Genomic DNA, 14,677 nt, shown 5'->3' with positions numbered 1-14,677 from the left:
GTTCAATTTCAATTAGATTGAAAAGCCAATAACAGAAACGAAAACTTACTTACAATTCACATAATCATCTACTTATTGACTGCACATATAAAATGATCTCATTATGAGATTAAAAATGATAGATGTTCAGCATACAATACCTCCTACCTCCTTTTAATGCTTATTGATTTCACATTTCAATATTGTAATTAATTAATAAGCATGTTGTTATCCTACTTGTAAATCATTTAATTAATAATATCAATGAACTTCGATCAAAATTGGAATATATGTGAATATATGCAGTAATGAGTCTTATTGATTTAATTTATTAATGATGCCAATTTTACTTATTTATGCACTGAATCGAATGGACAAATTTATTTCATTTAACGCATTTTATCATGGCTAGACATCGACTCGATATTGATAACAGAAGTGTTAAGCTGTTGATATGATGCTTTTAAAGCTGAACACATCTGATGTAAAATTTAAAAAATCTACAAATAAATTCAATTGTATCAATTTCATTGTCTCACAAACAAGATTACTTAACAACAGAGTAAGTATCTAAAATCTTTCATATTATTCAGCAAAACGAATTTCAATTTCTGAAAACTGATTTTCTTCTCAGAGAGGAAGACGAATAAAATTCTCAAAGGTAAAATTCATATTCCCATAGCCAATGTATTCATCCTATAACAAAATCTCATTTATAAAGATTATAATCAATTAAATTCATAGCATCTTCTTTTCCTTGTTTAAACGTATGAACTGTGATTTTATTTAGATTTTCTGAGGTTGAGTGGTGAGTTTTTGTGGGTTCAATTTGACCTGATGTCTTTGAGGAAGTCGATTCGGATGAATATCCCGAGCGACGCATATGAAGAAGTCTATGCCATTGAGTTTTTAAGACTGCGCCAAACCATTCTTGGCAGCAATATTGACGACTCTTCTCCATATAGGGGAGCCTTAAAAGCGCCGTTACCGGGCCTTCTTCATTTATGTCGTTCGGGAATCTTGACCTAATTTATAATCAGTCATGTATCATTACATAATTGACAAGAATATATGCAGTCCAGGACATCAATTTGTAATTAACCTATTGCATAACATTCTAAACTACAATATTATATCCACAATAATCCCTAACAGACACTTACAAAGTATCAGTTCAGCCTTGACCTACAATATCGAAACTATAATGACAACCTGTTTGTTAATTACATTACGCTGTTCTTTAGGTAATTAATTATTCAGGAAGGTCGAATATTTTCCCATAGATGATCGTAAATTACGTGGAATCAGATTGTATTCCTTTATTATGGTCGAATAACTGCGCAAAACTATCTTGTAATTTTCAAAACATGTAATTTTGTTAACCTACCTTGTTTTGTGTTATTTGGGGGTTGATTGTTGATAGTTGAAGAGTGGAATTGGATGTTTTGAGTTGGGTATTGATTGATTTTTGATGATTTGATATTAGGAAACTTAAACTCAATTAATTGAAGCACAAAAATAATTTTTGAATTTTTCAGAATTTTAAATCAATTTTAATGATTACTTTGATCAAAAATATTAGTAATGCGTCTTATCCTTAACTTATCATACCCATCTCAACTTCACCTAAGCTCCCCACTTCCTTACTTCTTTCAAAAATTCTGTTCTCAAAATTTACTTATTCTAGATTTAAAGCAGAAAAAATTCTCTAGGCGGCAATTTCCATTTTCTTTTGATCTAATCTGATTTTGTTTTTAAATACGCGAGTGACTTTCCTTGTTGTCAATATTGATCAACAAATTTTCTGCGATTTTCTTAGCTCTTTAAGGTTTTTTTGATCTTTAATTGGAATAAATGTTTGTTCCATGCTTGATGAGATTTATGTCTATGTGATGTATCTTTGAGATGGAGTGATTGACAGTTTAAATTGGGAATTTTTGTCTTAAATGATGAAATTTGGAGAAGGTTGGGATTTCTTTCTCAAAATAATTGTAGCAATTTAAAGGGAATATTAATCGGGGATATGATTTCCCGGACGACAGTTCCTCAGGAACTCATTGAATTGGCAGTTTACTATGAATCCGTAAGGACGTAGTCAGATTTGAGGAGCTCTACTAAATTGGACACTAATTTTAAAAAGTGGGAAGCTTGACCCTTAAATCTCTCCTCTGAATATGCTCTTGGTACTCTGTATGGACTTTAATTCGATTCATTCTTCTGACTTCTTTGTGTTTCTTTGGTTAGGCCTCCTAAAACCTTCTCAAATACACCTCAGATCTTAAGCATTGTGGTTGATTTCTGGCTAAGCATATGCAAAAATGTCAGAATTAATAATCATTTATTTCAGCTGTTCCTATGCAATGAATCACTTAAAATTCATCAAACACGTGTTTTCCTTCATATTAATTCATTTAATTTGCAAATCATCTAGTCGAAAAGTTAGAAAAAAATTTAATTAGCAAATAAAAAAACTTTTAAGACTTCATAAAATCATATTTTAATTTCATCATCAACTTCCGCTTCAATATTTTTTAATATTCTCGTAATTATTAAATTTTCTAATATTCATCCCCTATCTATTTATGGTACATAAAATAAAAACATTACCGAAATCCAAAGCTAAACTCAAACAAAAAGAGGAAGCAGTATTAAAAAATGTTTTTTAATCATAGGAAGGGATGAAACAACAAAAAATAATAATGAAATGCCCATTAAAGTTCTCTATTTACTCAACTATCAAACAATTTTGTGTTTAATGTTCGATAAATATTTGAGTTTTTAAATTAGAATTTTTTTTTCATCCTGTGCGTCCCCTTGGGACGAATTTTGAGTGATATTTTGATTTCTCGATGTGTTACACCATTTAGTTCCTTAGATTTGGAGTCCGTCAACTAGAGTGACTCAAATGGCATTCATTTGGCTGTCAAGTAGAGTCGGCTATCATTTGGCGGACCCTTATTCATGTGTGTGACTCGGGAAAACCAATAAAAGACAAATTTAACATCTGAATCCAGTTCCTTCAATGAAAATGTCTCTCAAGATGTTTCAAGCCTTATTTTTAAGAAACTCTAATGGGCTTCCTTCTTCGAATAGCTTAATTGAATTCTCAGAAGTTTTAAAGTGGGTAAATCTACTATGAACATTTTTTAAATCCTTCCGAAAACTCATTTAAAGGACTCTCTGAATGAAAAATAATTATTTTCCAGAAGGACATTCGTCCTTGATTTTACAAAAGGATGCTCACTAAATTCTGACGAAATTCACCACATTATCATCCGACCATCCAGTCATGAAAAATTTTTAATTGAATTTTATTAAACCACATAAATAACTTTTTTTATTGACAATTTTTTTAATCCTTGTATCTCTTGCTGTGTGTTGAAAACTAGTTCAACGAACCTCATAGAAAAAGTTGTTTTATGAGTGCTGCAACTTCTTTGTGTGCAATAAAAAGTAGCTTAGCATCCCAAATAAATATACAATAAATAAAATAAACTTCATTAAAATAATCTTTAATTTTAAAGCTGAAGTCGTTCACGGACTTATCGCTGTTTAGGTATCTTTAAATTGGGTATGGGAAAGTTGGGAATTTTGTTGGGTTTTGTGAGCGCATTTGAATTTCTAAACTATAATTGTATAAAATTTTTGGATTTTAAAAGCAATTGGCTTAAGTTTAAAAATTGAAAAAAATTTAAAAATTTTAGAAATTTTAAGAAATTCAAAAATTTTAGAACGTTTTAAAAAATTTAAAAAATTTTAAAAATTTGAAAATATAAAAAAAATCAAAATTTTTGAAAATTGAAAAAATTAGAAAAAATAGAAAATTTTAAAAAATTAGAAAATTTTTAATTTTTTCAAAAGTTTGAAATTTTTGACAAAATTAACAACTTTTACTCATCTTCTAAAAAACACCATTCATCGACTGTCCCATCGCTTCGCATTTAATAAAATTTACGACACAAAAAAAAGTTGTGAAGTATTCTATTGCAACCCCTTTTTTGTCATCCCATTATTGCAGTAATAATAGCCAAGGATCGTTAAAAATTTATAATCCTACGATTTATTTCAATTTTAAAGATGTAAATTAAAGTCAACAGAGCTAGTTTTCATTCAAATCGTAAATAAATAAATAAATAAATTTTATTTGTAAAAAAACGACGATAAGCATACGCACATTTATGAGCATAAAGAGGCTGCACGTCGTTAGGATAATATTTGTGGAAATTGAAAACTTTATAAGGGAGTGTAGGTCATCAAATTTGAGCGGATTAAATTGGATTTAATCAATTTTAATAGGGTTGAAATTTGTGAGATTTTAAATTTTTTTCGAATTTTTTTGATATTTTTATTTATCAACAAAAGTTCAATACCCTCAGCTCCACATAATCCCACAACCCCTCACATTTTTATCGCAACCGAACATGTCAATATTGCGAGAATTCCATCAAGCATGAACATCAATATTGCCCTTTAATCCACAAAACAAGAAAAGAAATAAAATCGTATTTGAATACTTTTCTTTTACATCCTCGCAGTTGATCTGATCTCATGCATATTCTTTTCATTTTGAATTATTATCATGTCTTCCTCTCTACATCATCTCCCTTTTCAAATATATCCTTCTTCACAGTTTCCTTTGCCTTCTTTTTTCCATTCATTATATTTTCATGCTCATAAACTTTATATGATGCGAAAAACTAAAATTCCCGTAAATCCGTCTTATTTTGAATGAATAGGAAGAGAGTCGAAAGACTAAAGACACAATATATTATCAGTGACATCGAGCATAAATAAAAAGTTTTTTTTATATTGCTATTTTTATATGTTGAAAAATAATAAATAAATGTAAGTAACTTGATGTGTGTTTTTGGAACTGTTTTGGTGTGGATGGGTAGGTTTTGAGGATCTGTGAATTATTAGAATATATATTGTCTACGATACTGTTGATGTCTACCATATACTGCCATATACTAGGTTTTATGGCATTATTCTAACAGATAATGAGCGCACTTACATGATACAATGTATCAAGCTTCTATGTAGTTCAGTGGGAAGATGCGTATTAGATTCTAGCTCGGGACTACATAGTTGTTTCTGAACAAACCCTACCAAGGTCCTAAAGTACCAAATTTAACTTCTAGCAGAACCTAGATTTGTTGAACTTATTGTTCTGCTACTTAGGCCATTAAACAGTGACACAAGTGTAACTAGAATATAAAGCTTCCAAGAATTGAGATACAAAATCATTTAATTGACCGAATCCTGTTGATTTCATCCAACAATTCCCCAAAACTCAGCAAATTCTCACTCAAATACATTTTCATCCCCAAAACATTCTTTTAGAGGGAACGAACAAGTCTCAAAATAAATTCACATCCATAATATTTATACATCGTCATGATAGATGCATGAATGGATAGACAGATGAATCTTCGCTGACAGATATCGAATGGGGAGAAAACAGCCGAGGAAAAATAAATTGCGAGGAATAAGGAAAAAACTTTTTTTCATCCACTTGATCCAGTTCCTTTGCGAAATAATAAACTTACACACTTTAATTTTCCGAGAATTTTTATGAAAATAAATTGATGTAAATTTGACGACTGTCTTATGATAAATCGTGATGATGAAACTGAATTAAGGTAAATTCCATTCTAAAATTTACTGAGTTCTTCCTCGACATCTCACCCATCTATCAAGGAAAAGAAATATGTCGAGGATATTTTAGCTTCAACTACAAGATGAATATTATTAAAGTTATTATAAATTTCATATTTTTATGATCCATCTTGCCTATTTATAGCATTAAGACGATAAAGTTGATTCATTCATGATGTCGAGAACCAGAAAAGGGAAATGAAAAACTTTTTCGTACTTGATTGAAATTTATTCTTTTTAAGGTGAGAAATTTATGAAAGGTAAAGATGGAGAGAAAAGAAGTGGGTTTATTGAATTTTTCGGATGGATTTTGTGCACGTAAAATTTATTTTCGGATCTACTCTTGAATTATTTTATGAATGGTTTGTAAGAATGAGACTCGGTTCAGGAATTTAAGGACATCACGACTTTAAAATTATGTGACGTGCTTATAGCAATTTTAAGATATCCCGCAAGCATAAGTGACCTAATCCTTTAATGTCCTAAATGCCAGGACATCATTTCCGCAAATTTCTCGTAAATCCTTCTTAAATTTCAGTCCAACCTACTAATTTCTGACAACATTCACTGATCAACAAATCAATCAATTTGCTACTCTTTTAGTCATGCATAGAAAATTAATTTTTGGAGCACAAAAATTGAACTAAAACCAAATAAGCTTCCGTCCTCGAAAAAAGAGAAAAAGAATGAACAGCAGAGCGGATTGATGGAAATCTAAAAGGAAAGTATCCGCCAACATTTAGTGAATAAATGAACGAATGAATGAGTAATTATAACTCTAATGACAAGAGTAGGACAAGTCCTTGGAGTAAGTTTAGGTTGAATTTTGTATAGTGGGTGGTTTTATGTGTTGAGGAAAGCAGAAGGTTCACTATGAAGCTGGATATATCTTGACATCGATAAATTGTGTTGACACTTTGAATGACAATAGCTTGTAGGTCTTAGACTTGGACTTAATCAGGGCCTCAGTAGATATTGTTAGTTGTGATGAAAGGTATTCTATAGACGGAACCACACGGAGACTCAGTATATTCAAGTATGCTGCTAATGCCGCGTCCAGGGCTGCACCAAATTCACCTCAAACAATTCCAAAACATTCGACGTCCTTGAGGAAATCTGACGAAATTATCCCACATCAAAATATACCGCCTGAGTAGAGATAAGAAACAATTTGGCACTGCCTACTTGTACACATAATTTTCGTCCATTTTTCCATCAAACAAATAATATAAAAAACACAAAAGTATTAATAACAGTAATTAATTTAATACAAGAAAAAGCATTTCCATAAATCTTTTTTCCATCAACAGCCAGAACAACAACCATAAGCATGAAGCAATAGCAATTCTAATCGTAATTTGTACATGCATGGTTATATACAAATAGCAAACAATAATTGGAAAACAAAGTGTAACTGATATGCCTGTGAAATGAGGACAAAAGTCATACAGTGAGAGAACTAAGAGTCAAGAAAACCCCTTTTTTTATTTCGTTGTAATCAACTCGCAAGCTACACTGCACACGCCAGCAATTTTTATTCATTAAATGACTGTGGCATATGATAAGAGGAAATTATAATTTTTTTTTTTATTTCGTTTCTTTTGCCTTTGCCGTGCTTACTTTATGCCATTCATTTCGATATAAAAGAGTAAAAGAAATGAGAAAAAATACTTTTTTATGAATATGTAAAGAGCGGCAAGAGTGAAAAGAGATTACAGAAAAATAAACATAAATAAATCATGCACTCACAGCCCTTCATTTTTGCACACAAAAAAAAGTTATTTGATACACATTTATAATGTGAAATGTGAGAGATGAGTCGAGGTATGAAGGGTTGATGTGAAAAAAATTGGATTTTAATTTTAAGGCTCATCTTGACTTTGAGTTTTGAACTTGGTGTTGGTAATTCGGAAGAAGTAGTCGGGATCAGGTGTTATGTATAAAGAAGCATGTCTATAAATAAGGGTTGTTCAATTTTTTAGTAGTTGACTCTGGAATGAATCAATTTTTCGTGTTTAAGGAAATGTTGACTTCAAAAGCTTAATCCTAGCTACGACCACGCACTTAAAGGAGACCATAGTTGACAATTGAGATGTAGGTTCAAGTCAGTTAGCAAATAGCTCAAAGTTCAGTAGCATTGATAAGGTTAACTTGGGGTATACTAACTTATTTACACTGTTGACCATACAGATCAATTGTGATCCATAACCTACCTCAGATGACATCTAGAGCAGGCTCTGTCGCTGGTTTTCGTCTACCAATTTCCAATACCAAGTCCAATACTCTATTTATAGGTTTTAATAGGTAAATTAGAATATAAACCTTAAAATATTTAAAAAAAAATCGTTAAATTTCCATTAAAAATCTTAAAAAATCCCAACCCATTCATCGTCCTTCCCCATCCAAAACTGTATTTCCCACAACTTATCGCTAAGTCAGAGAGACACACCGAATGAGAAAAAAAAAAAAGATTTAAATTTATTACAATGGTTTTCATATCAGTTTTTTATTTCAAAATTACGTGACTTTTCATCTCATCGAGACATGATGCTTACATTTGGAAAAAAATGTACGGAATAAGCACAATACATATAGAAACAAAAGTAAAAGGAAATTTTTTTTTTTGCAATATTTATTGTTGGATGAGAAAATAAAGGAGAAAGAAAAAAAGAATGAAAATTATTCAAATGAGATTGTCGCTCGCGTTTTCGATGTTCTTTGTGGATGGAGCTTTTTTGTATATTTTTAACAGGGATGGTGATTGGTGAATTTTTTGTTGGATTTATGTTTATAGTCTATTGCTAATAGCTTGGTGAACCTTGAATGGCAAAAATTGAGTAATCTATTTACAAGCAAGGACCAGGATGGGATAACACTGGAATGGTGCTAAATTTAAATCGAATCTGGCATCAAATCCGAGCCTTGAACTGGATATTTGATCGATTAGAAGATTGATGCTATTAGAATACTTTTTAAGGTCGACAATTGAGGATTTGCATTTTTGTGTCACTTTAGTAAGGGGTCGTTAGCTTATCATGTAACCTCTTGGGTGACAGAGGATGCCGCAAATCAAAAAGTCGAATTTTCGCGGGAACAAATAAGTGAACGGCATCTAACGCAACTCAAGTAAAAAAATTTTGCTGTATTTCCTCACAAAATCCCACTCAAATCAACACTGCCTTGTTGTCTTCTAGGTACATCAAAATAAAGCATTGAAAATGAATATCTTTTTTCCATTTCATTTTTTCTAACGCTATTTTGATTTTACGATGATTCTCGAGATGAAAATAAAAATATCATGGAGCTATTTGCTCGAGAACAACAAGAAAAAATTTCTCATAATTTTCAATATTTCAATGAAAACAGATCGTCATTAGATTCTATTTATTTCAACATTTACGATGAAGAAGAAGAAATTTTGTTTGTTTATTGAGTTGATGAGTTTTGCTGAAATTTGCATGGACAGATGGAATTGTTTTTAATTTTTTTGTCCTTAATTTGCGATGCAAAAAGTTTTTTATTTTCTTATTCTTATTTTCAATACATTTTTATTTCTAAAATATTTGTATTTTTCCCACATAAATTACTAAGACTTCGTTTTGAATTTTTGTCACGCTCTGCTGTTTGCGTCCTTAATTTTTCTCCTCTTTAACTTCAGATTTTTTTTGTACTGCGTTTTGTGCGTACTAAATTATATTTGAAACTTTAATGCGACTGAACAATTTCTGAAATATAATTTAATAGCTGTCGTTCACAGTGCCGACCTAATTTCCATACAGTAAATTTGTATTCATTTGTTAGATGATCACCAAAAAAAAAATATGTTCAAGCTAATCGAATGGATTTCCAAGAAATCCTTCCATGGAGAATTTTTTGGCGAACAGCGCGACGAATTTGTGGTTTTTTTTTGCGATTTCTTTGTTTGACGAAAGAAGATTGATGATGACGATGAGTTCATTATTTGTTGAAATAACAGCTTGAAATTGGTCTATGGCATAAAAATAAAGCTCAATGAGGCGCTTTGTGTATTTAGCATTGATTGTTTGAAGGCCATCGAGCTGGAATTATTCATTGTAGAATCAGTGATATTTAAAAAATCCGGCAGTCGATTTGGAAGGCACTGTAGCCATATTTAGGCCTGTTTCCTCAAATTTGTAGTGCATGACTAACATTTTGTAGGTTAGGACATGACGAGACCTACAAAATTGACCCTAGCAGGCAAAGGGTATGATTTCATGGTACAGAAAGACCACTGCGTACCTAAAAGCAGTCTATATGCCGGTTAGGTTGAACAATATGTGTCGGCCATGTGCCGGCTTCTGAGTATTTACTAGTAACTTAAACCTGTTTTGAAAATCAACAGAAAATAAAAGAAGAATCCACGAAAAATATCAACAAACTCATCTAAACATCAGTCACATCCTTCCGATTAAATTAAATAAATAAATTGCTCTTACGAATTACAGCTGAAACAGCCAACAGACACTAAATTAATAACAAACAAAACTCTCAAAACATACATTTATCTTATGCAATCCATAAGCCATCAACGAAATTTAGGGATGCTTTTATCTCCTATAATTCAATTGTAACATACTTTTGTGTAATTAAAACAAAATAAAATCTCATAACAGCACTTCCACACCCAATCTTTTGCGATAATCTCTTATCAAAATAACAAATAATAAATTTTGTGTCTGTTTCCAGCAAACTCATCATTAAGAACATTCGTAAACATGAACGAGAAATAAATCTCATTACCGATGCAGAATAAATAAGGACATAAGTAAATGCATAACTGAAGATTACGACAAAATATTTCATTATCACGTAAACATTTGTTCACTTTTACGTCGATACATCAAAGCGAACATTCACGTCTCTAATCATTAGTTGTGTACCTCCTCTATTCCATTTTTCCACCAAATGACACAAAAAAATGATACAAAATTGAAACAGGCAATGGATGTGAGTTGGAAATAGTTGAGGATATTTTGGGTGGTTAGAGTGCATTTAATTGGTATGTTGGACATAAGTTTACTCGAGTCAGCATCAAGTTTTGAATTAATTTGTAGAAAAACGTTTGGAAGTCTTCATCCCTTAAGATTCTTGACGGTACGATAGTTTGAATCGAGTCAAAAACGATGACTCTTCTATGTCACCTACAGACAAACTGTCCAAAAAATCCCAAATCACCACTATACAGCAAAACAGACAACAGCCAAAAAAAAAATTCACACGAAATCACTTAAATGTCGAATGAAGAAAAAAATTGCATTTTTGTAGGTTGAAATTGACATAAATGGATATTTTTCATGACTCATGCTGTGATCTAGTCACATTATTACAGAAATGATTGTCGTATGACGGAGGAGGGTGAATCTATAAATTCCATTTAGACATGTTACATTACTTTGCTGAGGTTTTGTTTACAATATTTATCTGTACGATTCTCTTTTGCTATTTTATTTCTCCCTATTCATTAGTTTTGTGTGATGTTGTAGAGAATGAGGAAATGAGAGGGGAGACTGACTCTCTATGTACGTGCCTTTTGTTTGTTGCTCCTAAAATACTAATTCGACTTAAAATATGTTTTGTCTGAAAAGTAGTGATGTTGTAGTTGAGAATGCTTCAGGAAGTATGAGGTTCTTAGTGGGGAACTTAATAACGCAACTGACTTCTCAATGGCATTGTCATGTAATGTAATATTCTCTATGAAAGCATTTTCAGACACATACGTGTGAGAGAAATTGATGTTTCCCGTTTTTGTAAAAGATTATAACTCATAAGTTTTAAATTTGTTAAATCTTTGAATGCATCAGATGGAATACTCGCTACATTATACTGAAGTCCTTTGAAGTTTTTCTGATTTCTCGTAAAGAGCAATGGATGTATATTTGCTTTTGGTAAAATTTATAGGAAGGTATTATTTTAATGCTTTAATTTTGACCATTTATCAAATATATCCGTTTAACAACAAATGTATTCAACAGTCCAAAAACTTCTTCATGCATAAATATTGATTGATGCTATAATCAAAAAGGCCAAAAATAAGACTCTTCTGTAGGCAAAATAAGATAGAACTTAATTTTAAGAAATAATATAAATTCATCTTTTTAAAGTTACTGTTCCATTATGCTCCAATTTTTTAAATCAAATGATTCACTTTAACTTTACTGCTTTAATCCTCTGAACTAACTGATTACTGTTAAATAAAAATTCATTTACAGTTTTTAAAGCAAGAGAAGTTAAATTCACAATCTGAACAATACTCAAAAATCCGAAAATCATCCGACAATTTTATTTTTAATGTTATACATTATTTCTTATCACTTGACATTTTGCTCGATTTCAATTTGCAGAATAATTGTAATATATTCACATTCATAAAAAAATCCTGATACAAGAAAAATCCGAGATGCCTCGATCTTGTCTTGCATCCATTAAAACTGTGTTGGCATTTCCAATTGAGATTCTTCATAGTGGATTCTAGTAATGTAATGTCATTTATTTTTCGAACAAGAATTGACATGCTACACATTCAATATTACTTTAAATAAAATTACATCAAAATTTAATTTCTAAACCCTGCAAACAAATGATCTTCAATTAATGTGACCATGATCATTGAAAATCAAAAATGTAGCACTATAAAAATAAAAAGTAACATTTTTAATCATAGTAATTTTAATTTCAGCTTAACTAACATCCGCATGTTGTTATCACTTGACTTTCTATTTTCTTTGTATTCACTGGGTTCATGCAAACTGATGATGACTTTAAAAAGCTTGATGGATTTTATTGACAAGTATTGAACTAGATTTGAAAAAGGTAAATGAAACCAGGTCATAAAGAATGCTGCAAATGACTAGATGGACATTTAAGAATGCATTTGTGAAATTTTCAAGGAGGTAGGACTGAAAATCATGATTTTTGACCAATAATTTACCAATATTGGGCATAAATATATTTAAAATAAAATCAAATTTTAGACATTACGAATAGTCATCTCGCATCTTTCTTATCACTTCTGTTTCATTATTTATGAAATTTGCGATCAACGAATTCAATTCGCATTCAATGTGTATTTTTAAAAGATTACGAGGAAAAATGATAATTAACTGAAATCATTAAAATTTAAGTCATAATCATAATATTTTTAATAAAAATCATTTTATTTTTCCAGAACAAAATTACACAAATTGCTTTTAACGATATTTTATTTCCTTTCCCAATCTATTTCACAAGAAGTCTTAATATTGTCCTTCATTTCTGATAGTCTATCAGTGTAAAAATAGTCATCAATGCACAAGTTTCCTTTTAAGTCAACAAAATTTAAATTTCCCATTCCATCAAACATTGTAGAACTTAATACGTCAAATTTGTTGTTTAATAACCAAATCCATTCAAGATTCTTATTGTTCCTAAAGTGATTGTCATTCAAAGATTGAAGGTTGTTATCAGCTAATGAAATATTGCGCAATTCCGACAAATTGATAAAGACATTTTCAGGCAGAGAGCTTAGCTGATTGTTATAAAGAGTAAGTATTCTCAAATTGAAAAGAGAATCGAATGTATGATCGGCAATAGATGTTAACTCATTGTGATTTAAATGTAGAAATTTTAAATATGTTAAATCCTTAAATGTGTCTGAATCTATGGATGATATTTGGTTCCTTCCAAAACTCATAATTTGAAGTTTGCTTAGACCAGCAAAATAATCATATTTTAAACTGTTTAGAGAGCATTCGTTTGCAACGTACACAACCAAATTTGGGAAAGTTTCATTAACCTTAATAGGAAGATATTTGATGTTTTCATTAGGCCTGAAGTATAATCCTTTAACGCACTCAGTTTTGTCCTCAAAAATAAGAACATCTTCATCGAAGATATTTTGATCTGGTTCCACTATAAACGTCCACAGATACATGTCAAGTGAAGTCCACAAGGTCTCTTTTGGTGCACCCAATACGACTTCATCGCAAACATTTACTTTTGCAATGCTTAGTAGCAATAGCAGTTTTAGCATAGATATCCTTTGAATATATGCAGATCATTAACATTATATTAGTTAGTAAATCACAAAAGTCATACTTACAATCGCATGTTGTTATCAATTTGCTTTAAAACGTTTTTGGATGGTCTATATACTTTGTTATACTGAATGCGAATGTGATTTTAAATAGAGTAGATTTCCTTATCTGTTTTATTCAAATTCGACTGCATTAAAAATATTCGGAAAGAATCCAAAAATCGTTATTATGAAATAATCCTTATCATATACAAAACCAACTTATTTACTTTCGTAGCAATTTCGTAGCTGACCAAAGAACTCATGGAGAGAAGCTGTCAATGAAGATAGTATAACACTTGGAATTGGTAATTGGCAAGCGGTAGCCAGCTTCAGGCGCTGGATCACACTTGATCTGTAGGCCAGCGAAGTAAGTAAATAAGCTGACCTTATTTAGATTTCAAATCAAGCAGCTTTTTCACTTTCTACCGCTTATCAACTGCGAATATTGACACTACTTATCAAAAGCCTCCATCCAGAATGTCCCAACGGATGCTTGACGTAAATAGCACTCTGTTTAATATCAAAACTTATAAATTTTTAATATTCATCAGACAAATCTTTCAAATTTGTATCATTAACATCCCCTCAAAAAAAATATCCTTATTTATGACGATGTTTTCAAATTAATTTCGATTTGAGATGTCACATTAGTTTGAAAAGATGAAAAGAAACAGTAACAAAAAAAAAAAATAATAATAATAAATGGAATAGGGTAATGGATGAATAAAACATGATCGCATTTGTAGGAAGGAAAGGAAGCATAAAAGTAAGTAGAAATAAAAATGTTGATGAATCAGAGATAAGATTTTTAATGGTACATAGATATGTCTATGTTTTTATGTTTTTCTTTCATTTTTTTCCCGTCGAAATGTGAAATGATACTTTTGATGCGAACAAGTCTCCGATTTTTTTGTGACTGTCTCTGTTGAATTCAGGGTTGCAACCCTGTTGGATGTTGGTGTATTT

The 14,677-nt window shown here is 30.9% G+C and overlaps 1 long non-coding RNA gene across 1 annotated transcript; it reads right to left on the bottom strand.

Moving 5' to 3' along the window:
- Positions 1 to 12,791: 12,791 nt before the first annotated feature.
- Positions 12,792 to 13,868, bottom strand: LOC139086242 (uncharacterized). The gene is made up of 2 exons (XR_011543991.1): positions 13,736 to 13,868; positions 12,792 to 13,673 (listed from the first exon to the last, which is right to left on the bottom strand). It is a non-coding gene; the product is annotated as an uncharacterized lncRNA (long non-coding RNA).
- Positions 13,869 to 14,677: the final 809 nt, after the last annotated feature.

Source organism: Chironomus tepperi, unplaced genomic scaffold (assembly GCF_022539635.2).
Source record: "Chironomus tepperi strain 1889 unplaced genomic scaffold, CSIRO-AGI_Ctep_v1 contig_85, whole genome shotgun sequence".
NCBI classification, from domain to species: Eukaryota; Metazoa; Arthropoda; class Insecta; order Diptera; family Chironomidae; genus Chironomus; species Chironomus tepperi.
The sequence above is the reverse complement of the archived record's forward strand: the minus strand, read 5'-3'. Positions and strand labels throughout refer to the sequence as shown.